The sequence below is a fragment of the Manis pentadactyla genome, chromosome 9 (genome assembly GCF_030020395.1).
Source record: "Manis pentadactyla isolate mManPen7 chromosome 9, mManPen7.hap1, whole genome shotgun sequence".
NCBI classification, from domain to species: Eukaryota; Metazoa; Chordata; class Mammalia; order Pholidota; family Manidae; genus Manis; species Manis pentadactyla.
Genome location: NC_080027.1, coordinates 92,735,017 through 92,760,851, shown reverse-complemented (window position 1 = coordinate 92,760,851; position 25,835 = coordinate 92,735,017).

Sequence of the window (25,835 nt, the reverse complement as noted above, 5' to 3'; positions counted from 1 at the left end):
TTGGAGTTTGTATGAAATGGGAATTTAACTGAGTTTCCTGCATTTCATCTAGCTGCCTGTCTTACGACAAATGCAAATTGAGACTCACAGGGCTGCTTTCGTTTTGTTTGTTCAGCATTTTGTTTTTATCTATGTTATAGATGCACAAGTTCAGAGAGTCAAATAGTTCCGTGCAGTTTGATCTTAAAACACGGTTGTTTCCTTGTCCCTTCTCTTCATTACCCATAGTCCAGAAACAACTATTTTCCACTCCCCTAACTGTTTTTTTTCTGGCAAGGAAGGCTTAGCTCCACTTATCAAAATGCCATGCTTGTGTTGCTGCACCTTGGTTTCTCTGTTTCAGGCATTACTGACTTCCTTCCATGGAGGAGGAGAATTCAAGCTTCCACCTCCTCCCCCAGCACACTGCCCTTCCCTGCAATCCCATCCAAGCAAACCCTGGCCATAGCTGAACCACTGACACGTCCCTGTAGCATAACTTTTTGGGAGGGTTTTGTTTTTGTTTTTGAATTAATAATGGTCTTTGTTTGCTTGTCACTAACTTGTCCCAAACTTCTCCCCCAGTTATGGAACTGTCTCAAAATATTTGAAACACTGTGGGTGTCCTGTCCACTCACCATCTTGAGAGAGTGCTGTATCCTTACCTGCTGGGGTCTGAGTTGGTTGACTTTTGGCCAGCAGGTCATCCTAGGACCTCCCTTCATTTCCATCTGGGACATGCCCTTTGCCTTGCATGGTCACTATCTTACGAGAAATACTGGAAAACCTGGACTGGATCACAGATGGAAGAACCAAGCGGCACGGCACTCGGAGGTCTTGGAGTGTTGAGGTTTTATTTCACACCGGTGGGCTCAGAGGGGAGTAATCTCCTAAAGTCTGAGCCCTGAGCACATGCAAGGGGAGCAATTTATATTATTTTGATATGTGGCATTTTGGCGTGTGCAGGGCAAAAGAGGAGCCTGGAGGAGGGGAGGAGGGAGCTGGGAGTGCTTTGCCAACTGGAGGAAAAAAGTGGTTTGCTGACCTTGATGGCTGTGTTGAATATTTTCCTTATCAACCTGTTCCCTGCAAGCACGGTCCCCCATCTTCCAGGTCACTCCCTCACCCTGATAGAGGATGTCACACATGATGCAAATTGATAACTCCTTGTTGAAGGAAGAGACGTGAGTTCATGGAAACCATGGTGGGGGCGAAGGCTGGGGACCTTGAGGGTCAGACGAGCCCTGGCCTTCACTTCTGTTTGCCATGGTCCCTCTGGCAGAACTCTACACCACACCTTCTTACTCTGTCCTCAGCACCTTATCCTTCTTGTCTCCCCAGAAGCAAGTCAGGATGGCTTCATTATGCACAGGAAATGTCAGGATGAACAGCAGGAGTGAGCAGTTGAGGATCCCCTGGTTGCAGGCAGGATGCCTGGTGTCCCACCAGGCCAGGCACTCCTGAGGACAGCCAGCCCTCACCTCCTCCTGAGCTGGAGAGGAGTCTCATTTCATTCCTGGGTCGCCATGTGCAAACCCCGACTCTCCCATTGTTCCAAACAAAACTGTCTGAGCGAAGAGCCACTGCAGTGTCATAGAAGCAGCAGATGCCCAGAGCTGAAAGTGATGGGCCCTGAAAGTGAGGAGTAATGGAGGCAGGACTCCTGCTCTGTTTGTGTGTTTCCTTCTTCCTGGTGATTAATTAAAGAGACCAGCGATGTAATGGTTTGCCTTTCTCATAATTGGATCTGGATGGGTGTAAAGGCGATAGCTTCATTTTATATCTGTAAACTGTAGCTTGACATAAAATGTTTCTGTTTTCTGACTCACATTCTCATTTTTCTCTTTCATTCACTTTTTCTCAGCTGAGAGAATATACATTGTATAGAAGGAAACCTTAAGTTCTTTGCTGTTGCATGTGCGGGACCTGTGCCCTTGACAAGTGTGGCTACATTTGTCTAACTAATAAAAATAATGTGGCTTGGCTCTGTGACTTTATGGTCCAAGCTCTCCACACAGACCAAGAGCCCATTTCAGAAGAGACTTCTCCACCTGGAGAGGACATGGACCATAAAAGACAAGAGGAATCTGAACTGTTCACTTTTTATGGACTCACACAGAAGGAGGGAGGGCTGGGCCGGCTCATTTTGCAAATGGAGAGACTGGGGCAGAGAATTCACATCTGGGTTAAGAAGAAATATGGAAACTTTCTCTGGAACAACATAGGTGGAGTGAAAACTGCTAATGGCCAAGACTGTGGGACTTAGAAACCACGTTCCATGAACTGATGATAAACCAGTAGGTGGGATAAGCCTCCCACCTCTTTGGGGGGAAATGGCTGTTCAGTGTATCTGAATGTGTGGGATATTGCTCTGCCCTATTGGAGGGAAGTATGTGTGTGTGACATTAATTCCTTTTATTAAAAAAGCACAGTTGGGAAAGTTTTAGCTGCCATTGGCTGTTACTAATAAAGTCCCAAATTGAAGGCAAGCGTTGCTGGGGAAAGTACTTTCAGCTCTACAGTCAGTTTGGAAAGTTGGGTCTGTATCTTAAATGGACTAGGCAAGATGGTATAGACACTTTCTGCAGAAAGAGGAAGGAAAAAAATATATATATAAACAACAAAAGGAAGGAAATAAAAAGTGACAGGTAGGTGACAGCAGATGGTAAATGACAATGAATACTGAATCACTGCCTCACTGTAAATGGCAGCAGATCCAATGATGACCAGACTTTGAGAAGGCCAGATGTACAGAGGTAGGTAGATATGCCAGCAAACCTCCAGGAGATTTGGACAAATGTCCACCTGGCTCGGGCTTTGTTCACACTGTGCCCTGGGTCAGCACATCCTCCTTCCCCTCCTCCAGCTGGCAGGGTGGCTCCCGTTCTTGGATTGCTTTCAAATGCCCTGCCTTTTGGGAAGCCCAAGGGTGGCCTGGGTGCTCCTGCCCCATCTGTACCCACCTGTAACCCCACACACTGTAAATACATGTTCACGTGTGTGCTCCCGGCTAGAGTGCGTGCTGTCTCTCAGACCATCTTATTCATTGTCATAGACCTAGAAAATGCCGTGATGCTTGAGGAACAGCAGATATTTAGAAAATAGTTGAATGATTTAATAAGTAACTGTTTAATTGTCACAGAATAATAACAACAGCTTGCTTTTGAATGTACCCTGTAATTTTTGGAATACATTCACACACATTGTCTTGTTTGCTTCTTGGAGCCCGCTGTGAGTGGGCAAGGCCAGTGTGGGTATTAAATAGTGCTTAGATAGCAAACCCAATCCCTCCTCTTCTGCTTTAGAGGAGAGGTGATACAGCCCAAGTTACACTGGGTATTGCACAATGAGAAAAAGCTGGGGAATATTGTGAGCTTGATCAGGATCCCTTTTGTGGGATTCTAGAAAAATAAAAATTCTAGGTCACTTCTATATTCCTCCTAATTATCTTTAGTTGTGAACAGATGGCCTTGTTTCCTGAATGAGGGAGTGTGGAGTGTTGGCACATGTATATAGTTACCCTTGAGGTTATCAAAACGAGTAAGCCTGGAGAGCACACCTATGCTCCTGTCCAGGTTTGCCTATGGACAGCGCAAGGCTATCTTCTGTTCCATCCTTCATCCCTTTGGGTGCCCATGAGCTTGGGGATCCCCTCTCTTGAGTTATATTTGACACAGAGGAGAATAGTATTGGAGTGGCGAGATCCTCAGAGCAGGCGTGGAGCTTTAATGGAGCCATCTTTGTTCCAGGGTGTGAAAAGATGCCATGAGATGAAGATTCCAAGAAGAGAATGGGGGGAAAGGAAGTGGCATCTCATATGGTAATACAGGCCTTTATAGCTCTGGTCTCCCTTTGAAGAACCACTTTTCCTTCCACGTGGTTTTGGTGGTGGAAACCCACTGGTAGTTGGGTGGCCAGTTCCAGGGATGGCCAGGGACAGCCATGTGATCTGGCCAGTGAATGCCGTCCACCCCCAAAGCACAGTGACTGGTTCAGAGATGTGCACATGATTCAGGTTCTCCAAACAGACTCACTCTGAGGCTTTGTGGAAATTCAGGATGGAGAGGGTCCCTATGGATGCCATCTAAGACTGTAGACCCGGGACTGGCAGGGGTTCACTGTGCATAGGTCCCAGTGGAGATGAAGCCAACAGAGAGGAGAGCAGGACTGGGCGATGGGGAAAGGATGGGGGATCTGGACGACCTTTAGTCCTTGAAGACAGTTGTACTCATGTCAGTCCTGCTTACTTTGGCCTTTTCAGTTACGTGATCTAATAATTATGTAATAAGCCAATAGCTCTCTCTCAGAACAGCTGGAGCCATATTTCTGGTTTCCCTCTGTTGTTGTGACTCAGAACCTGACAGGAATGTGCAGCCTGGGGAAGCATGGTAGGAAGGGCATGTGAAACAAACAACAAAGCTTGCTAGGAAGTTGTCCGTAGGAGGAGAAGTTCTATGCCCACAGCATCCAGGTGGCGAATGGGAGGGGAAGGGAATAGAATTCACACACACCTAACAAAACAGAGTGGATGTGTAGTGTGGGGACAGTGGCAAGCGGTACAGCTCAACCACTCTGTGGAAGTGATATTTGCTGGTGCTGCAGGTGGGCGCTGTGCTGAAGGGGAGTGTGTGGCAATGGTTTGTAAAGACAGGTGACTGTCATTGTCAATTAGGAATTAGAGATAAAATGTTATTGCTGTCACTGTGTTTGTATCCAAGGAACATCTTGTTATCAGCATCAGGCTGTAAGAAGTGCCCCTGGAATAGGAACGCTTACCTTATGCAAACTGTATTAATGGCTCACTTCCTTCACATATGAAAGAGGAAAAGAGGAGGTGAGTTATAACACTAAGACTGTCCTAACCAGGGATCCTGCACGTGGTGTCCAAGGCTCATAGGCCTTGGAGGATGTGTGAGTCTCTGGAAATGATGTGCAAAAATTGCATGGCCATGCATGTTTCTGAGGGGAGGAACCTGTCTCCAAAAAGTGGATGAACAGCAGAGCTGATTGCCCACTCCAGGACATTTGCCTGGCTGACCCCTCAGCTGCATTTTCCTGTGAATTTAGACTTGAGAGCCAGCAACTTCATGCAGCCGAGGACAGTAAGCTTGGAGCGATGGGGCTGCCCTAAGGAGGGAAAGCAGGTGCTGCACGCCTGCAGGGGACAAGGGTGGATTGAGTGTTAGTGAGAAGGAAGCACGGAGCCCTGTGGTCCCAGAGGCGGGCTGAGAGAGCTGTGCTCCGAGTCACGACACCGGCAGTCTCGGTCTGGGTGGCACGTGGGGCCCAAGCCTGGCTCTGCTTCTACCTGCCGTCTGTGAGGTGCTCTTGTGTCCTTCCAGTCTGTTTCCCTTTCTTATTCTTTGGTTAAGCTGGTTCCAGTTGGTTTCAGTTATTCGCAAATAAAAGAGGCTCAAATAAAACAAGGCATTACAGTCACAGAACAGGAAGAGCTGCTTGCTGGAAGAGGAAGAGCAGTGAGGGGGACTTTCACATAAGGTGGTCTCATTTAATCTTCACCGAACCCCTGCCGTTTGCCAGCTAAGGAGGCTAAGATGGTTAAAGACCTTTCCCAAGTCACAGAGCTTAGAAGGAGAAATTCTTAATTACATTATGGAAACATTTGATGAATACAATTTTATTTATTATAATATCAAAAACTTGCCAGTGACCCAGATATTCATGTGGCCCCTTTCTGGGCAATGTGAGCACAAACTGACAAGGGACACCATTACAGACCTTCCTCTCCTGGAGCCCTGGCTCTTCCAAAGAATTTTTTGACTCTTTTCAATCAGGAGTCACTTAAATCTCTTTATTTATTTATTTATTGATATACACTCTTGTGAAGGTTTCACAAGAAAAACAATGTGGTTATTACATTCACCCTTATTATTGAGTCCCCCCTATATCCCATTGCAGTCACCGTCCATCAGTGTAGTACAATGCCACAGAGTCCCTACTTGTCTTCTTTGAGCTTTTCTGTCTTCCCCATGACCCCACACACATCATGTGCACCAATCATGATACCCCACAATCCCCTTCTTCCTCCCCACCTGTCCTCCCCCACCCCTCCCCTTTGGTAACCGCTAGTCCCTTCTTGTAGTCTGTGAGTTTGCTGCTATTTTGTTCCTTTAGTTTTGCTTTGTTGTTATACTCCACAAATGAGGAAAATCATTTGGTATTTGTCTTTCTCTGCCTGACTTATTTCACTGAGCATAATGCCCTCTAGCTCCATCCATGTTGTAGCAAATGGTAGGATTTGTTTCTTTCTTATGGCTGAATAGTATTTCATTGTGTATATGTATCACATCTTCTTCATCCATTCATCTACTGATGGACACTTAGGTTGATTCCATATCTTGGCTATTGTAAATACAAGTGCTGTGATAAACGTAGGGGTGCATATGTCTTTTTGAATCTAAGAAGTTGTTTTCTTTGGGTAAATTCCTAGGAGTGGAGTTCCCAGGTCAAATGGTATTTCTATTTTTAGTTTTTTGAGGAACCTCCATACTGCTTTCCACAATGGTTGAACTATTCTACATTCCCACCAGCAGTGTAGGAGGGTTCCCCTTTCTCCATGTTCTCACCAGCATTTGTTGTTCCTAGTCTTTTCTATGGTGGCCATCCTAACTGGTGTGAGGTGATATCTCACTGTGGTTTTAATTTGCATTTCCCTGATGATTAGTGATGTGGAGCCTCTTTTCATGTGCCTGTTGGACATCTGAATTTCTTCTTTGGAGAAGTGTCTGTTCATATCCTCTTCCCCCTTTAATTCTGTTAGTATTTGTTTCACATATGCTGGTGCTCCTGTGTTGGGTGCATAGATATTTATAATGGTTATATCCTCTTGTTGGATTGACCCCTTAATCATTAAGTAATGTCCTTCTTTGTCTCTTGTTACTTTCTTTGATTTGAAGTCAATTTTGTCTGATACAAGTACTGCAACTCCTGTTTTTTTCTCCCTATTAGTTGCATGAAATATCCTTTTCCATCCCTTTACTTTCAGTCTGTGTATGTCTTTGGGTTTAAAGTGAGTCTCTTGTAGGCAGCATATAGATGAGTGTTGTTTTTTTTATCCATTCAGTGACTCTATGTCTTTTGATTGGTGCATTCAGTCCATTTACATATAGGGTGATTATCGATAGTTATGTACTTATTGCCATTGCAGGCTTTAGATCGGTGGTTACCAAAGGTTCAAGGGTAATTTCCTTACTATCTGACAGTCTAATTTGACTCACTTAACTTACTTAGTATGCTGTTACAAACACAACCTAAAGGTTCTTTTTTTCCCCTCCTTTTTCTTCCTTTTCCATTCTTTATATATTAGGTATCATATTCTGTACTCTTTGTCTATCCCTTGATTGACTTTGGGGGTAGTTGATTAGATTTTTCATCTGCTTAGTAATAAATTGTTGTACTTTTTTTACTGTGGTTTTATTTCCCCTGGTGACAGCTATTGAGCCTCAGGAACACTTCCATCTATAGAAGTCCCTCCAAAATGCACTGTAGAGGTGGTTTTTGGGAGGCAAATTCTCTCAGCTTTTGCTTATCTGAAAATTGTTTAATCCCTCCTTCAAATTTAAATGATAATCTTGCCGGGTAGAGTATTCTTGGGTCAAGGCCCTTCTGTTTCATTGCATTAAATATATCATTCCACTCCCTTCTAGCCTGTAAAGTTTTTGTTGAGAAGTCTGATGATAGCCTGATGGGTTTTCCTTTGTATGTGATCTTTTTTCTCTCTCTAGCTGCTTTTAAATGTCTGTCCTTATCCTTGAGCTTTGCCATTTTAATTATTATATGTCTTGGTGTTGTCTTCCTTCAGTCCCTTGTGTTGGAAGATCTGTGCACCTCCATGGCTTCAGAGACTATCTCCTTCCCCAAATTGGGGAAGCTTTTAGCAATTACTTCTTCGATAACTCTTTCTATCCCCTTTTCTCTCTCTTCTTCTTCTGGTACCCCTATAATGCAAATATTGTTCCACTTGGATTGATCACACAGTTCTCTCAATATTCTTTCATTCTTAGCGATCCTTTGTTCTCTCTGTACCTCAGTATTTTGTATTCCTCTTCTCTAATTTCTATTCCATTTACCATCTCTTCTACTACATTTAATCTGCTTCTAAATCCCTTCATTATATGTTTCATTTCAGATATGGAATTTCTTAATGATTGAATCTCCATCCTAAATTCATGCCTGAGTTCTTGAATATCTTTCTGCATGAGGATGTTTGTGATTTTTATTTTGAACTCTCTTTCAGGAAGATTGGTGAGTACAGTTTCACCTGGGCCTTTTTTCTGCGGTTTGTGAGATTTTGGTCTGAACCAGGTTCCTTTGATGTTTCATATTTGTATGTGGCACCCTCTAGTGCCCAGTATCTCTAGTCTCTGGAGCTGCTCAGCCCCTGGAGTGATGTTGGGGGTCACAGGGAGTGGCACTTGTCCTGGGGAGAGGAAAGAGCTGTTTTCCTGCTTCCCAGCTGCAGTGCTTGTCTCCACTGCCAGAACCAGTGGGCCGAGCACTGTGTGCTTTGCACAAAGCCTGTGTGCTTTGCATCTGTAGCTGCCATAGGCAGGGCCTCCCTCTGGCTGGCCTGACACCAGGGCAGGGACTGCTGGCTTGCAAGCTGGTGCCAGTAGGCCAGGAGGAAGGTGCAGCAGGCTGCATATCACAGTGGCGGGCCTCAGAGCTGAGTAGCCAGCCAGGGGGATGGAGTACCTGAAGCTCCTCAAAGTTCCCAACCCGCTGGGAAGAGCTAACCCAGACAACCTTGTCCACCTATCCCTTCTCCCATGCAACAAGCTCCATGCAAACCCAGCACCTTCAGCAGCCCTCTCACAGGTAGGAAGCCTCTCAGACTGCCAACCTTTCCTGTGTCCCAAAGCAGCTGAATGTGGATCCCTATCCTCCACAAATGGCTAGAATCTCAGTCTCTCCAAGTATTCCCCCTGTCTTAGCTTTCCAACCCCACTAATCTCCAGAGCACCATGCAGTGTAGGTCTGTGTTCCCAAATCAGATCTCTAGGGCTGGGTGTTCAGCAGTCCTAGGCTTCCACCACCTTCCCTCACCATTTCTCTTCCTCTGGCCAGTGAGCTGGGATGGGGGAATGGCTTGGGTCCTGCCCGATCAAGGCTTTGGTATGTTACCCTGTTTTGTGAGGTCCACTCTGTTCTTCAGGTGTATGCAGTCTGGCACAGCCTTCTTTCCTGTTGCTTTTTTAGGATTAGTTGTATTAACTATGGTTTCATGTTATATGTGGTTTTGGGAGGAGTTCTCTGTCACACCTCTCATGCCGCCATCTTGAGTCTAAATCTCAAATCTCTTAATTTTTAAAAAAAATTAATGCTACCTTTTATTTGATATGTTTAATGAATTTTTTCATTACTAAAATATATTTACATGTTTATTATACAAAATTTTGAAAATACAGGAATATAGAAGTAGAAAGCAAAGCCGCCTTCCTACTATCTCTTTAATCACTGCTAACATTTAGATCTATTTTCTTCTAACATATTTTATTATGCATCATTTTGTGTATTTTGTATCTTATTTTGCTTCCAGTACCTAAGACCACACTGTATTATAATTGTGCTTCCAAGTTCCTGATTTGCTAGAATGCTGAACCTATAGGATGACTAGGCTGGTATTATTGCTACTATTTTTACTAATGTTACTACTATTATCTGAGTTTAGAAACTAACCTTCTATTTACAAACTGCTTTCACTTATATGATCTTTTTAGAAAAGTTAAATTTTATTTGGTAAGAACATTTAATATGAGATCTACTCTCTCAACAATTTTTAAGTCTATAGCACAGTGTTGTTGACTTTAGGTACAATGTTGTACAGCAGATCTCTAGAATGTATTCATCTTCCTTGATTGACACTTTATGTGCATTAATTAATAATTCCCATTTCTGTCCCCCCAACCCCCAGCAACCACAATTCCGCTCTTTAATTCTATGAGTTTGGCTATATAAGATACCTCATATAAGTTGAATCATGCAGTATTTGTCCTTCTGTGACTGGCTTATTTTGCTTAGCATAATGTCCTAAAGTTTCACCCATGTTGTCACACATTGCAGAATTTCCTTCTTTATTAAGGCTGAATAATAATCCATTATATGTACTTACCACATCTTCTTCACCCATTCATCTGTCAGTGGGCACTTAGTTGGTTTCCATATCCTGGCTATTATGAATGGGTTGTAGTGAACATGGGGGTGCTAAGTACCACTTTAAGATCCTGATTGCAATTCTTTTAGATAAACACCCAGTAGTAGGATTGCTGCAAATATGGTAATCCTATGTTTAACTTTTAAAGGAACCTCCATACTGTTATCCGCAGCAGTGGCACCATTTTACATTTCTACCAACAATGTACAAGAGTTCCCGTTTCTCCACATCCTTGCTAATACTTGTTGTCTTTTGACTTTTTATAATAGTCATCCTGACAAGAGCAAGACGCCTCCTTGTGGTTTTGATATGCATTTCCCTGATGATTAGTGATGTGGAGCAACTTTCCCTATACCTGTTAGTCATTTATGTCTTCTTTGGAGTAATGTCTGATTAAGATTTTAGACCATTTTAACATCAGTTTATTAGTTTTTTTTGCTAATGAGTTGTATAATGGGTTCCTTATATAATTTGTAGATTAACCCCATATAGATATATGGTTTGTAAATGTTTTATACCCCATTCCATTGGATGCCTTTTCACTCTGTTGATTGTTTCCTTTGCTATGCAGAAGCCTTTTATTCTGGTATAGTCCCAGTTATCTATTTTCACTTTTATTGCCTATGATTTTGGTGTCATATCCATAAAATTATAGCCAAAACTGACATGAAGCTATTCCCCTAGCTTCATTCTTCCAGGAGTTTTATAGTTTCAGGTCTTTGATTTAAGTCTTTAATCTATTTTGAGGTTTTTGTGTCAAGTTAAGATAAGGGTCCAATTTCTTTTTTTTGTTGTTTTGCTTGTGGATCTAATTTCTAATTTTCCCAGCACTATTTGTTGAACAGGCTGTCCTTTCTTCATTATGCATTCTTGGCATCCTTGTCAAGGATCAATGGACTATATATGTGCGGTTTTGTTTCTGGTTTCTTTATTCTGTTCCATTGGTTTATATGTCTGTCTTTATGCCAGTACCATACTGTTTTGATTACTGTAGCTTTGTAATATATTTTGAAATCAGGAAGTGTGGGCCTTCCAGCTTTTTGTTCTTATTTCTTAAAATTGATTTGGCTATTAGTGGCCTTTTCAGGTTCCATGTGACTCTTAGAATTAGTGTCATGGATCTTTTTTGTAATTTTTCTACTCTTGTTTTGTTTATTTGTGCTCTAATCTTTGTTATTTCCTTTCTTCTGCTAACTTTGGGCTTAGTTTGTCCTTTTCTAGCTCCTTGAGATGTAAAGTTAAGTTTTTCAAGATCTTTCTTTTTAACGTAGGCATTTATCTTAATACATTTCCCTCTTTGTACTGCTTTTGCTGCATCTAGGTTTGGATATGTTTTGTTTCTGTTTTGGTTTATGTGAAGGTGTTTTCTAATTTCCCTTTAGATTTCTTTTTTGACTTGATGGTTGTTCAAGAGTATGTTGTTTGATTTCCACCTATTTGTGAATTTTCCATTTTTCCTTTTGTTGTTGATTTCTGGTTTTATTCCATTGTGGTCATAAAAGATACTTGGTATGATTTTAGTCTCCCTAAATGTTAAACCTTATTTTGTGATTGAACATGTGATCTATCATGGAGAAAGATCTGTGTGTACTCTGCTGGTGTTGAGTGGAATGTCCTGTGTATGCCTGTTGGATCCATTTTGGCCTATAGTGTAATTCAAGTCCTCCATTTTCTCATTGAGCTTCTGTTTGGATGTTCTATCCATTATTGAAAGTAGGGTATTGGAGTATCTTACTATTGTTGTATTGCTGTATATTTTTCCCTTTAATTCTATTGATGTTTGCTTTCTATATTAGGTGCATATGTAATTATTAAATCTTACTGGTATATTGACCCTTTCTCATTACATAATGCCCTTCTTTGTCTCTTGTGACAGTTTTGGACTTAAAATCTATTTTGCCTAATATAAGTATAATCACCCCTGCTCTCTTGTTCCCATTTGTATGAAATATCTTTTTCCACCTCTTCACTTTCAGCCTTTGCATGTCCTTAAATCTAAAGTGAGTTTGCAGCCTATAGTTGGGTTATAAGGTCTTAACTAATCTTCAAAATTATATTAATAATGCAAATCAGTTTTGTTTCCCTTTTGAGAGGAAGAAATTGGTACTTATGGACTAAATTACTTGTCCAAGTCCACATGTAGTAAGAGAAAGAGCTGGGACCAGACCCAGCCTTCTTCTCCTTGGTAGTGCCGTGTTGTTTCCATGGCACCACCCACTCCCTCTTTCAACCCCATCTTCTCCTTCAGACACCAGAAGAGCTGCCAAATGCCAAATGCTCCTTGGAGGTGGGTCACAAATGCAAGACAATGAATCTGGTCTCAGGTGTAAGGGCTACATGATGATGCCTTGGAAACTTCAGACATCATCGTGTACTCTCTGGTTTGAGTCTTGGTGGCTACATGTCAAATGCTTGAGGGTTCCATGGTCAATATGTTATTGGTTATGGCACTTAAGAATATTAGGTGATATTATCTATCCTTCTTAATGTATTATTTGACCCCATTTTATTGTTTAGATGGTCTCCATCCTATCTTGGTGGTTGCCATGGAACTAACTGTACATCTCTTCAAGCCGATAAAACCAATCGAGACACAGTTTGATGAGGAGCTGCTTGCAAGTGTTAATGTGGGAGAGCGCTCCAGCAAGCAGATGAATGAAGCTTTCCAGGGGGAGGGAGGAAGGAGCACAGCCTCACTGCCTGAGCCTGTCAGCACCTTACAATGTGGGATTGGGCCAAGAATGTTCAAGGAAGTTTCCAGGGTCAGAACACTTTGAGAACTATCTTTCTCTGAAGAGGCCGCATAGAAAATAGAAGGACATATGGAGCTTTTGACAAACCAGTGGCATTCACGCATTTTTGACATGATTCACACTAAGAAATACATCATGACCCAGTCAGTATGTGTGTGTCTATGTGTGTGTGTGTGTGTGTGAATGAAACAAATATTTCAGCAAATAATACTTCTACTACATGTTATGTATTCCTATGTACTCTGGTAATTCCATTCTAAACCAACCCATTAAAATAAATGTCAGTTATGACCCTAAGTACATTTTAATACACTTAAATCCAACAACAGTCATGACTCTCAATTTGAAACATTCTAAAACAAACCTTAGTTCAAGTTCTCCTCCCTCCAACTTCTCCATCAGGAGAAAGGGGATGATGTCGCCTCTCATAGGGGTGGCTGTGTTGAGGAAGGCCATGCACACACACTAGGCTCATTGAATACTTGTTTTCACTGCTGCATCCCCAGTGCTGGGCACAGGGTCAGGACCCAGTTGCCAGTTATTTTCACTGCGCCCGCATCCCCGTCCTGCCCATGTGCTGTTGGAAGCATGTGCACCACAGCAGGGCACCTCTTGGGGATGATACAGGGCAGGAGGCTTGAGCCTAGCCATTCTGTGGGTCTTTATAAGGAGAAATATAAAGAGGCTGTTGCAATCAAACTGGCTAAACCTGTATCTAGTATTTATGTATACTAGAGGTAAGACCTGGAATAGGACCAAGTGGGACTTGAAAGAAACTTTTTTTTGCAGTCCCACTTATTAGGAGTTTACCTAATTGGAGATATGACACAAAACATTGGGAGGTAAGTAGAAGCACGGCAAGCAAAACTGCATGGTATGGGCAATAAAGATGGAGGACAAAGAGCTGAGTATGTTTTTGTAGATGCCTTTTAGTGTATAATTGGCTGAGAATATGATGAAAAATTCCAAGGAATGTATTAATGATTTATATAACATACATATATATATAATATATCTTAGCCACAGGCAATGGATTCTAGGACTCCTAACAAAGTCAAGGAGACACTGAACCCTTATTGCAAAGAGAAAGGGCTTTGGAGTCAGAGAGATACGGTTTGTCCCAGCTCACCAATTACTAGCCCTTTCTCATTGGCCTTTGACAAGTGACCTAACCTTGCAGTTTCCCTCCTTGCAAAATGGGGCTAGTTGTTCCTACCTCACAGCATCTGTGGGAAGAGTAAACAGATGAAGGTTTGTAAACATTTTGCAGCTTCTGGCAAAGAGCAAGTGCTCAGGAAAGTGTGCCAGTGCTCTTATGGTGGTGCTGCCCTCTGGGGCCCAAGGCCATCAGCAATAGGGAATCAAAGAAAGGGGACATCACTACAGTGGGGTGAGTGGCCTCATTCTGGCCTCCAAAGCACATGGGGCTGGGGGTTCTTCCAGAAGCCCTGCAATCCTCACAGACATTACCCAGTCACCCTACTGTGGAGAAGGTGGGAGGAGGCAGGAGTTTTTCAGGAACTAGCAGATGCATGTATGGTTTCTAACCTCTCTTTCTTACTCAAAAGGTAGCCATTAATGGTTACTCAGAGTCCTGGGAAATACAGCACCTCCGTTTACAGAGCTCTTCCCTATTCTGTCCTGCTGAGCTCTCCTCCACGGCACCATTACTCAAGCAACAACACACCACCTTGTAGACCTTTAGGTGCTTGTTGGTCTCACCAGCAGAACGCCAGCCTCCATGCTGTCTACACTTGAGTATTACATCCAGGCCAGCACCCAAGGCCTTGGTCAAGGCCCAGTCTCAGGCCATGTACAGCCAGAGCTGCTGTGAGCACACCTTGACTTTGCATGAGCCAAGGAGTGGCAGTGGCTGGGTTTGCTGCCATGGGGGAAGCCCCTGGCCCAAAGTGTAGACACAAAATTTAAACATGGAGGCAAAGAGGAGCTGAATGTACAGAGAGGTGGAAAAGCACATGGCTTAACTGGAGGGGCAAAAAGCCCCAGAGAAATAAGTCCCAGCTGAAAGGAGGAGGCAGAGATGACCCGGATGTTGGCACTTTCTTCCAGTCTGTACTGTGAGGTTCACTGGCTGGGACATAGGCTCATCGTGTCTGTGCTGTGGTGTGTGGGACTGCAGGGACAGCGAGTTAGCTGGCTCTGGTGACTGGCCTGCTGGGCTGTGTCTGTGCCCATGGCTTGGCCAGCCCAAGCCCATTCTGGATGAGAAGTGCCCTCTGGCCCTGCCCCACCAGGGAGCTGGCCCAATTCCACCCTGCTGCCCCTCACCACCTCCCAGGTTGGTCTATAACACGTTCAGCCTGGCTCATATCTGAGCACTAGTCATCTCGTGGGATCTCTGTGGGACAGGCAGGCCAGCTGTGCAGATTCAGAGGTGTGACTCACTCAAGGTCACCTAGCTTGTGTGGCCCAGGAACTTCTTATCCATTAGGCACAACAGGCAGAGTGCCTAAGGCCCACCTTTGGGGTCCATAAAAATGTTTTCATTTCTATTTCATTTAAAATCAAAAGGAAAGAAAGAATATATAATAATAAATATTTGTAATGAATCCAGCTTGGATTAGTTAATATTTTTTAATAGAGCAAGAGAGCCAGAAAGGCCCAGTGCCCCTGAGAGCCTTAGTGTGGTCCTGTGCATGGCAGAGTGTGGCCAGGAGCTTCAGTGGTGCAGCACCATGCTGGTGGCCAGGCCGTGAACCTTCAGAAGCAGGAATCTGAGGGCAATGTCCGGAAGCAGCCACCCACTAACTGCCTTAGGAGGACCCGGAGCTCCCTGGTGCAGGAGACCCCCCTCCCCACCCAGCTCTCCCTCAGACCTGACCTGCCGGCACTGCCATGGGCCCCAGCTGGAGTTTGGGGATATATTTAGGTCCACTTTGGTTGCTCACTCTCAGTAGCTCAACAGCCTGTCGATGACTTTTGAATGGAGGCGACATACTTCCCTCACAGATTGTGCAGAGGCAGGATGAGGAAGGTGGTAGGTCCAGGTCCTCTTCATACCCAGTGAGAGCCACTCAGCTCTTTCCTGGGCCAGTGTGCCCACTATGGCCACAGGCAGCCTCCCTGCCCTCTGTCCAGCTGCTGCATGACACTCCCCTGCCTTATACTGGGCCATGGTAGGAGGACCAGGAGAAGGCCCCACTGCACTAGTTGTAGACTATCAGTAGAAGAATCATGGACTTCCCCCAGACCGCCTGTGTCTACTCTGCAGCTTGTGGAAACACACAGTCCTGGACATGGTGGGACATGATGGTAAGAGATGCAGCCTGAAGAATAAGCCCTATTTGCTTCAAAGAACTGCCACACCAGGTAGGCACCAAAGGGTGATATCTGATTTTAATCAGCCAGGCAGGTAGCAGAGAGTATGTGGCAATTGTAAGTGTGATTTTGCTGTGGCTGGACGTCTCTGCCCTCCTTGTCCTCTGGTCAAGTGCTGGCCTTGATTTTGGTGTGTTTGTGTGACAAAGTGGGCCTGGAGTGGCCTGTTCACCTGCCCTGCTCCCTGACTGCTGGCTGGGACTGGCTCAAACTGGTAGCGCAATTAGGCAACTTATCATCTGTCCCAACTCCAGGGCAGCCTGAGTGACAGGGTGGTGATGTTCCATTCTTGTGGGAGACAGGATGGTAACCTTCTGTGGCTTCACATGAGGGCAAGGCTGAGTGGCGGTCATCACTGGTGGTGACCCAGAAGTGAGGCAGCTCTGTGCAGTACTGGCTCTCCTCAGGGTGCTCTGTGAGAGGCAGGTGGAAGGTGGTCAGGGGACCCCACGCCACATCCTTGGCTCTGCTAGCCCTCAGTGCATCCTTGCTGGGTGGGGGGTGCACCACAGAAGTTGGATAAGTGGATTTTCAATCCACACTGGCTTCTAAACTGTAGGATAGCCTGACTTTTGCACCTGTAAAAGGGGGTTTTGTCAGGTTAACTTAAAAGAAACCTACAGGTCAGGGGCCCTTCTCTGCCCCCTCCAGCTCTATTCTTGTGATTCCTGCTCAGGTGTTTCACCTTTTATCAAGGCAAATGCAAACTGGCTGCTTTAATGGCACAACAAAGCTGCTCTCATGAGGCACTGGAGGAGATCATTCTCTTTCAGGAGGATCTAAGGGCCCACCCAGGAAGAGGTGTCAGAGCATGCAGACCTGCACAGCCCCTGCAGCTGGGTGATGTGCTCCTGCCTTCCCGGGAGAGATGGGGGCCTCGCTGCACCCTGAGGGTAGTTGCTTCATCTTGGAGCGCATCCCCAGGCTCCTTCCTGAGCACAAAGGGCTCTTTCTGCTCACAGATATAACCACTCAAGCATCACTGTAGCTCCTGTTTGGCTTCATCCAATTTGGGGGTCAAACCAAACATCACTTGGCAGAAACAAAACCCGCTGGGGAGCTTCTTGTTACACACTTCAAACCAAATCCTGAGAGATTGTAACAGTCTTGGGTTCTGGCTAATTGTGATTTTATTATAGAGAGTAGGGTGGAAACTCAGAAATAGTCTATTGCAGTGTTTTGTTTTGTTTTTTCCAATTTGTGGAATAGTTTGCAATAGTTTGCAAAAGCTGCTAGTAGGGCAAGGATGGTATTTTAGAAAATGAAATAAAATAGAAAAAAAATACCAGTACAAAACAGATCATAGTACCTTGCCCAAGATGAGCTTTTTTACTGTTTTGTGAAATTGTGTTTGTGTTCATATGACACCTTGCTTATTGGGCTATAAAATCAGTTTCTTATTGAGATCATTCTCAGAAAAGTTTGGAAACCACTCATCTATTTAATTGTTTCTCAAACTCTGTTCTCTGAGTCATTTGTATCAGAATGACCTTAAGGAGGGCTTGCTAAAATGCAGATTCCAGGGATGCCCCCTTGGCCTTGCTGTGAGTAGGGCTTGAATTTTGGGGAGTGTTGGGCAAATGGAAGTTCCTATGGCCAGGATCCTCACCTGACCCTAATCTACTTGCCCACTGTGCACATGCAGTGGTGTAACTGACCTACTGGGCAGGCGCCTGCCTACACGCCTGTTGGGAATAATTTTGTTGCTATATGAGGAGTTCCACACAGTGCTCTGCCCCAGATGCAGAGATGGAGATAGACTTGCCAGATGCAGAAGCACTTGACCTGCCATTGTGAGAATAAAAGTTGGTATAAACCCTTTTATATTCAATGTTTTGTTGTCATTATTTGGTCTCACTGAGTCTGGAGTGAACTTGCCAGGAGTTGAAATCTCCCTCTGGCGAGACAGGGAGATACACACATTTAGTCTGTAACACCTGCTCCTTCCAACCTCAGCTGCAGCCTTGGATGGCACAAGTGCTCTTCTCCCAGAGACAGAGCCCTGTGTTCCCAAGGTCTTGTAGAACAGCCGAGTACTACAGTCACCTGGGTGGCATCCAGAGTTTCTGGAAACGGGTGAGTATCTGAATTCCAAGAAAGTGCAAAATGCATCTCCTTTCCATCCTTTAAACTGATGTTAGGAATGGTCACCTTCATCTCCACATCTGTGATTTTTATTTAGATATGACTCCTGGGAGGAGGGACTAAGTAATGGTAGTTTATTCTAAAATATGAACCAAATGCTCCTCCACTCAGGAGGTGTGGTAGACCCTGTTTTGAAGAAGTACAGTTTGCAGTTCCACAGCATGCTTTAAGTTCCTTTGATTTTGAATCCCTTCCCTGCATGTACAACTTACCATGGCTACTAATCCCTTCCCCTCCAGTTCTCTGCCCTCACCCTTCATGCATCAGACACTGTCCAGGGGCCATCAGCTGAGCCTGTCAACTGAACATCACAGGGCGACAGGCACCTGGTCTCCTAAGGCTGCTGTGTGGTTCCCCGTCCATCAAGGGACCAGGAGAGGGCTTGTTGCCTCTTTCCTTTGTGTGTGGAATATTATGAAGCTCTTGCCTGTTACCAAGTAGCTGAACTTCCCCCATGATGGAGAGTAATAGGAGTAGGGTTTCCCTAATTCATGTTCCCAGTAGCAGGAAAGATCCTCATGTCTGTTTAAGACCCTACAGTTATTTCCAGAGGTTCCAGGGCATCTGTCACAAAAAATGAGCTGTGACTTGAAGAATTAGGAGGCTAGCTGGTGAAGTCCTAGGGGAAGACCTTCCAGCAACAGACCTGAGATGAAGGAGGGCTAATGAGGGGCCCATGGTGCTGGGGCCCTGGGGCCACAGAGGCTCAGAGATCAAGCTGGGCTCCATAAAAGGTCAGAATTGTATGCTCAGAGGAATGGGAAGGGCTGCATAGTGAGACCTGTCAAGTTCGTGGGTGGGTTTAGCTTGCAGAAGAGAAGGCCAAGGGTGAGACTGAACACCCGTTCCAGAAGGGAGCTCTGGGCTGCTTGCTCTCTGCTGTGCAGTTTTTATTTTGGTAAAATTTGGTATCACTAATCTACAATAACATGAAGAACATTATGTTTACTAGTCTCCCCCCTTCACCAAGCCCCCCCCACATACCCCTTCACTGTCACTGTCCATCAGCATATGGTGTAAAATCACTACTTTTCTTCTCTGTGTTGAACAGCCCTCCCCCTGCCCCCACCACACTATACATGCTATCATAATGCCCCCTTTCTTTTTCCCCACGCTTATCCCTCCCTTCCCACCCATCCTCCCCAGTCCCTTTCCCTTTGGTTACTGTTAGTCCATTCTTGGGTTCTGTGATTCTGCTGCTGTTTCGTTCCTTCAGTTATCCTTTGTTCCTATACTCCACATATAAGGGAAATCATTTGGTACTTGTCTTTCTCCGCCTGGCTTATTTCACTGAGCATAATACCGTCTAGCACCATCCATGTTGCTGCAAATGGTAGGATCTGTTTTTTTCTTATGGCTGAGTAATATTCCATTGTGTATATGTACCACATCTTCTTTATCCATTCAGCTACTGATGGACATTTAGGTTGCTTTCATATCTTGGCTATTGTCAATAGTGCAGCGATAAACATAGGGGTGCATCTGTCTTTTTCAAATTGGAGTGCTCCATTCTTAGGTTAAATTCCTAGAAGTGGAGTTCCTGGGTCAAATGGTATTTCTATTTTGAGCATTTTGAGGAAACTCCATATTGCCTTCCACAATGGTTGAACTAATTTACATTCCCACCAGCAGTGTAGGAGGGTTCCCCTTTCTCCACAACCTCGCCAACATTTGTTGTTGTTTGTCTTTTCGATGATGGTGATCCTTACTGGTGTGAGGTGATATCACTGTGGTTTTAATTTGCATTTCTCTGATGACAAGCGATGTGGATTATCTTTTCATGTGTCTGTGGGCCATCTGAATTTCTTCTTTAGAGAACTATCTATTCAGCTCCTCTGCCCATTTTTTAATTGGATTATTTGTTTTTTGTTTGTTGAGATGGGTGAGCTCTTTATATATTTTGGATGTCAACCCTTTATCAGATGTCATTTATGAATATATTCTCTCATACTGTAGGATACCTTTTTGTTCTATTGATGGTGTCCTTTGATGTACAGAAGCTTTCCAGCTTGATATAGTCCCACCTGTTCATTTTTGCTTTTGTTTCCCTTGCCCAGGGAGATATGTTCTTGAAGAAGCACTCACGTTTATATCCATGAGATTTTTGCCTATGTTTCTTTCTAAGGGTTTTATGGTTTCATGACTTACATTCAGGCCTTTGATCCATTTTGAATTTACTTTTGTGTATGGGGTTAGACAGTGATCCAGTTTCATTCTCTTACATGTAGCTGTGCAGTTTTGCCAGCACCATCTGAAGACACTGTCATTTCCCCATTGTATGTCCATGGCTCCTTTGTCATGTATTAATTGACCATATATGTTTGGGTTAATGTTTGGAGTCTCTATTCTGTTCCACTGGTCTGTGGCTCTGTTCTTGTGCCAGTACCAAACTGTCTTGATTACTGTGGCTTTGTAGTAGAGCTTGAATTTGGGAAGCGATATCCCCCCCCACTTTATTCTTCCTTCTCAGGATTGCTTTGGCTATTCAGGGTCTTTGGTGTTTCCATATGAATTTTTGAACTATTTGTTCCAGTTCACTGAAGAATGTTGTTGGTAATTTGATAGGGATTGCATCGAATCTGTATATTGCTTTGGGCAGGATGGCCATTTTGACGATATTAATTCTTCCTAGCCAGGAGCACGGGATGAGTTTCCATTTGTTAGTGACCTCTTTAATTTCTCTTAAGAGTGTCTTGTAGTTTTTGGAGTATAGGTTTTTCACTTCCTTGGTTAGGTTTATTCCTAGATATTTCATTCTTTTTGATGCTATTGTGATTGGAATTGTTTTCCTGATTTGTCTTTCTATTAGTTCATTGTCAGTGTATAGGAAAGCCACAGATTTCTGTGTTAATTTTGTATCCTGCAACTTTGCTGAATTCTGATATCAGTTCTAGTAGTTTTGGAGTGGAGTCTTCAGAGTTTTTATGTACAATATCATGTCATCTGCAAATAGTGACAGTTTGACTTCTTTACCAATCTGGATTCCTTGTATTTCTTTGTTTTGCCTAATTGCTGTAGCTAGGACCTCCAGTACTATGTTGAATAACAATGGGGTGAGTGGGCATCCCTGTCTTGTTCCTGATCTCAGAGGAAAAGCTTTCAGCTTCTCACTGTTCAGTATGATGTTAGCTGTGGTTTTATCATATATGGCCTTTATTATGTTGAGGTACTTGTCCTCTACGCCCAATTTTTTGAGAGTTTTTATCATGAACGGATGCTGAATTTTGTCGAATGCTTTTTCAGCATCTATGGAGATGATTATGTGGTTTTGGTCCTTCTTTTTATTGATGTGGTGGATGATGCTGATGGATTTTCAAAAGTTGTACCATCCTTGCATCCCTGGGATGAATCCCACTTGGTCATGGTGTATGATCCTTTTGATGTATTTTTGAATTCAGTTTGCTAATATTTTATTGAGTATTTTTGCATCTATGTTCATCAGGATATTGGTCTGTAATTTTCTTTTTTGGTGGGGTCTTTGCCTGGTTTTTGTATTAGGGTGATGTTGGCTTCATAGAATGAGTTTGGGAGTATTCCCTCTTCTTCTATTTTTTGGAAAACTTTAAGGAGAATGGGCATTATGTCTTCTCTGTATGTCTGATAAAATTCCAAGGTAAATCCATCTGATCCAGGGGTTTTGTTCTTGGGTAGTTTTTCGATTACCGCTTCAATTTCGTTGCTGGTAATTGGTTTGTTTAGATTTTCTGTTTATTTCTGGGTCAGTCTTGGAAGGTTGTATTTTTCTAGGAAGTTGTCCATTTCTCCTAGGTTTCCCAGCTTGTTAGCATATAGGTTTTCTTAGTAGTCTCTAATAATTCTTTGTATTTCTGTGGGGTCCGTCATGAATTTTCCCTTCTCAATTCTGTTTGTGTTGATGTGTGTTGACTCTCTTTTTCTCTTAATAAGTCTGGCTAGAGGCTTATCTATTTTGTTTATTTTCTCAAAGCTCTTGGTTTCATTGTTTTATTCTTCTCAATTTTATTTATTTCTTCTGTGATCTTTATTATGTCCCTCTGTCTGCTGACCTTAGGCCTCATTTGTTCTTCTTTTTCCAATTTCAATAATTGTGACTTTAGACTATTCATTTGGGATTGTTCTTCCTTCTTTAAATATGCCTGGATTGCTATATACTTTCCTCTTAAGACTGCTTTTGATGCGTCCCACAGAAGTTGGGGCTTTGTGTTGTTGTTGTCATTTTTTCCATATATTGCTGGATCTCCATTTTAATTTAGTCATTGATCCATTGATTATTTAGGAGCATGTTATTAAGCCTCCATGTGTTTGTGAGCCTTTTTGCTTTCCTTGTAAAATTTATTTCTAGTTTTATACCTTTGTGGTCTGAAAAGTTGGTTGGTAGGATTTTAGTCTTTTGGAATTTACTGAGGCTCTTTTTGTGGCCTAGTATCTAGTCTATTCTGGAGAATGTTCCATGTGCACTTGAGAAGAATGTGTATCCTGTTGCTTTTGGATGTAGAGTTCTGTAGATGTCTATTAGGTCCATGTGTTCTAGTGTGTTGTTCAGTGCCTCTGTGTCCTTACTTATTTTCTGTTTGGTGGATCTGTCCTTTGGAGTGAGTGGTGTGTTAAAGTCTCCCAGAGTGAATGCATTGCATTCTATTTCCTCCTTTAATTCTGTTAATATTTGTTTCACATATATTGGTGCTCCTCTATTGGGTGCATATATGTTTATAATGGTTATATCCTCTTGTTGGACTGAGCCCTTTATCATTATGTAATGTCCTTCTTTATCTCTTGTTACTTTCTTTATTTTGAAGTCTATTTTGTCTGATACTAGTATTGCAACACCTGCTTTTTTCTCCCTGTTGTTTGCATGAAATATCTTTTTCTATCCCTTGACTTTTAATCTGTGCATGTCTTTGGGTTTGAGGTGAGTCTCTTGTAAGCAGCATGTAGATGGGTCTTGCTTTTTTAATCCATTCTATTACTCTGTGTCTTTTGATTGGTGCATTCAGTACATTTCCATTTAGGGTGGTTATTGAAAGATATGTACTTACTGCCATTGCAGGCTGTAGATTCATGGTTATGAAAGGTTTAAGGTTAGCTTCTTTACTACCTTACTGTCTAACTTGACTCACTTATTGAGCTGTTATAAACACAGTCTGATGTTTATTTCTCTCCCTTCTTATTCCTCCTCTTCCATTCTTCATATGTTGGGTTTTTTGTTCTGTGCTCTTTTTAGGAGTGCTCCCATCTAGAGCAGTCCCTCTAAAATACCCTGTAGAGGTGATTTGTGGGAGGCAAATTCCCTCAACTTTTGCTTGTCTTGGAATTGTTTAATCCCTCCTTCATATTTAAATGACAGTCGTGCTGGATACAGTATTCTTGGTTCAAGGCCCTTCTCTTTCATTGCATTGAATATATCATGCCATTGTCTTCTGGCCTGTAAGGTTTCTGTTGAGAAGTCTGATGATAGCCTGATGGGTTTTCCTTTGTCGGTGACCTTTTTTCTCTCTCTGGCTGCCTTTAATACTTTGTCCTTGTCCTTGATCTTTGCCATTTTAATTATTATGTGTCTTGGTGTTGTCCTCTTTGGGTCCCTTCTGTTGGGAGTTCTGTGTGCTTCCGTAGTCTGAACAACTATTTCCTCCCCCAGTTTGGGGAAGTTCTCAGCAATTATTTCTTCAAAGACATTTTCTATCCCTTCTTCTCTCTCTTCTTCTTCTGGTACCCCTATAATGTGGATATTGTTCCTTTTGTATTGGTCACACAGTTCTCTTAATATTGTTTCATTCCTGGAGATCCTTTTATCTTTCTCTGCATCAGCTTCTATGCATTCCTGTTCTCTGGTTTCTATTCCATCAATGGCCTCTTGCATCTTATATATTCTGCTTATAAATCCTTCCAGAGATTGTTTCATTTCTGTAATCTCCCTCTGGATGTCATCCCTTTGCTCTTGCATATTTCTCTGTGGCTCTGTTAGCATGTTTATGATATTTATTTTGAATTCTTTTTCAAGGAGACTGGTTAAGTCTGTCTCTGCAGATCCTCTCTCATGGGTTGTCTGAACTATTTTGGACTGGACTAAATTTTTTTCCTTTTCATGGTGATAGCGTGGCTGTAGCCAGGTTGCAGGTTTGTCAGCTGGGAGAAGAAAGTCCTTTTCTGCTTGCTGGATGCCTTGCCCTTCTCCGCTGCCTGTGTTGGTTACCCACAGTCCTGGAGCAGCCACCGGGTTCATCCCCTAAGCTGCTGTGGGCGGGGTCTCTGTCAGAGCAGTGCAGAGCCCTGTGGGGAGTGGCAGCCACACCAGGTGCGCTTCTCTGCAATAGCGCCGCCCCTGCCAGGCAGCTGTGTGCCAGCAGCAGCCTTTGGGTCTGGCCCGGGCGGCTGTGTGTGGGGCTGAGATTCCAGTCGGCTGCTGGGAGTGCAGCTGCTCCCTCTGGCACCACTGCAGGTGTGCATGGGCCTCTCCTGCGCGGACCTCTCCTGGGCTCCTCCGGCGCTACTGCCACTGGCATGCGTGGGCTGCTCCCGGGCTGTTCGGTCGCTGCTACAGTGGGCTTGCGCGAGCCGCTCCTGGTCCCCTCTGGTGCCACCGGTGCACGCGGGCCACTCCCGGTCCCCTCCGGTGCCGCCGCCCCTGGCGTGTGCTGCCACTCTCCCACTACTGGGCCAGTGTGTCAGGATCCATGCCAGTTGTGGGAACGACTCTCAGGCTGCTTAGTGCCGTGAGGGGCTTCAGAGATGCACTGCCGCCCAGGGGTTTAGGGCGCCTAAAGTTCCCTGGGATTCCCAGGTGTTGGCTAAGTGTACCGGGATGACTTCATCCAGCTGTGGGGTCCCTGTCTCTTTAAGACTTTCAAAAAGCACTCACTTTTCTTTTGTTTTAGGGGCGCCGGTTGCGGAGACCTGCCTGCAGGTTTTGCTTTTCCATTTCTCTAATATCCAGCACCCTGTGCACCTTGTGTCTGCGCTCCAGGTGTCGATTTCTAGAGCTGGTTGTTTAGCAGTCCTGGACTTTCACTCCCTTCCCATTCAACTCCTTTCTTCTCGCCGGGTTCTGGGGTGGGGGAGCGTTCGGGTCCCACCTGGCTGCAGCTTGTATCTTACCCCCTTCGTGTGATGTTGAGTTCTCGCAGATGTAGATGTATCCTGGCTGTTGTACTGCATATACTGGTGTCTCTTTTAGGAGTAGTTGTATTTTTTGTATTTTCATAAATATATATGTTTTGGGGAGGAGATTTCCACTGAACTACTCATGCTGCCATCTTCCCGTGATGCTGCTGTGCAGTTTTGACTCTCCAGTTGGTCAGTTATGATGGTAACATTTTGAGATCTCAGGTGTGTGTCTTTACATTCCCAAATTCACATCAAGATCTTAAAACATAGGAGTTCAATAAATTCTGTTTAACTCAAAAGGACAGACCACGTAGCAGTAGGAGGTTGATGCTGATGTCACGTGGAAGCATTGCCATAATAAAGCT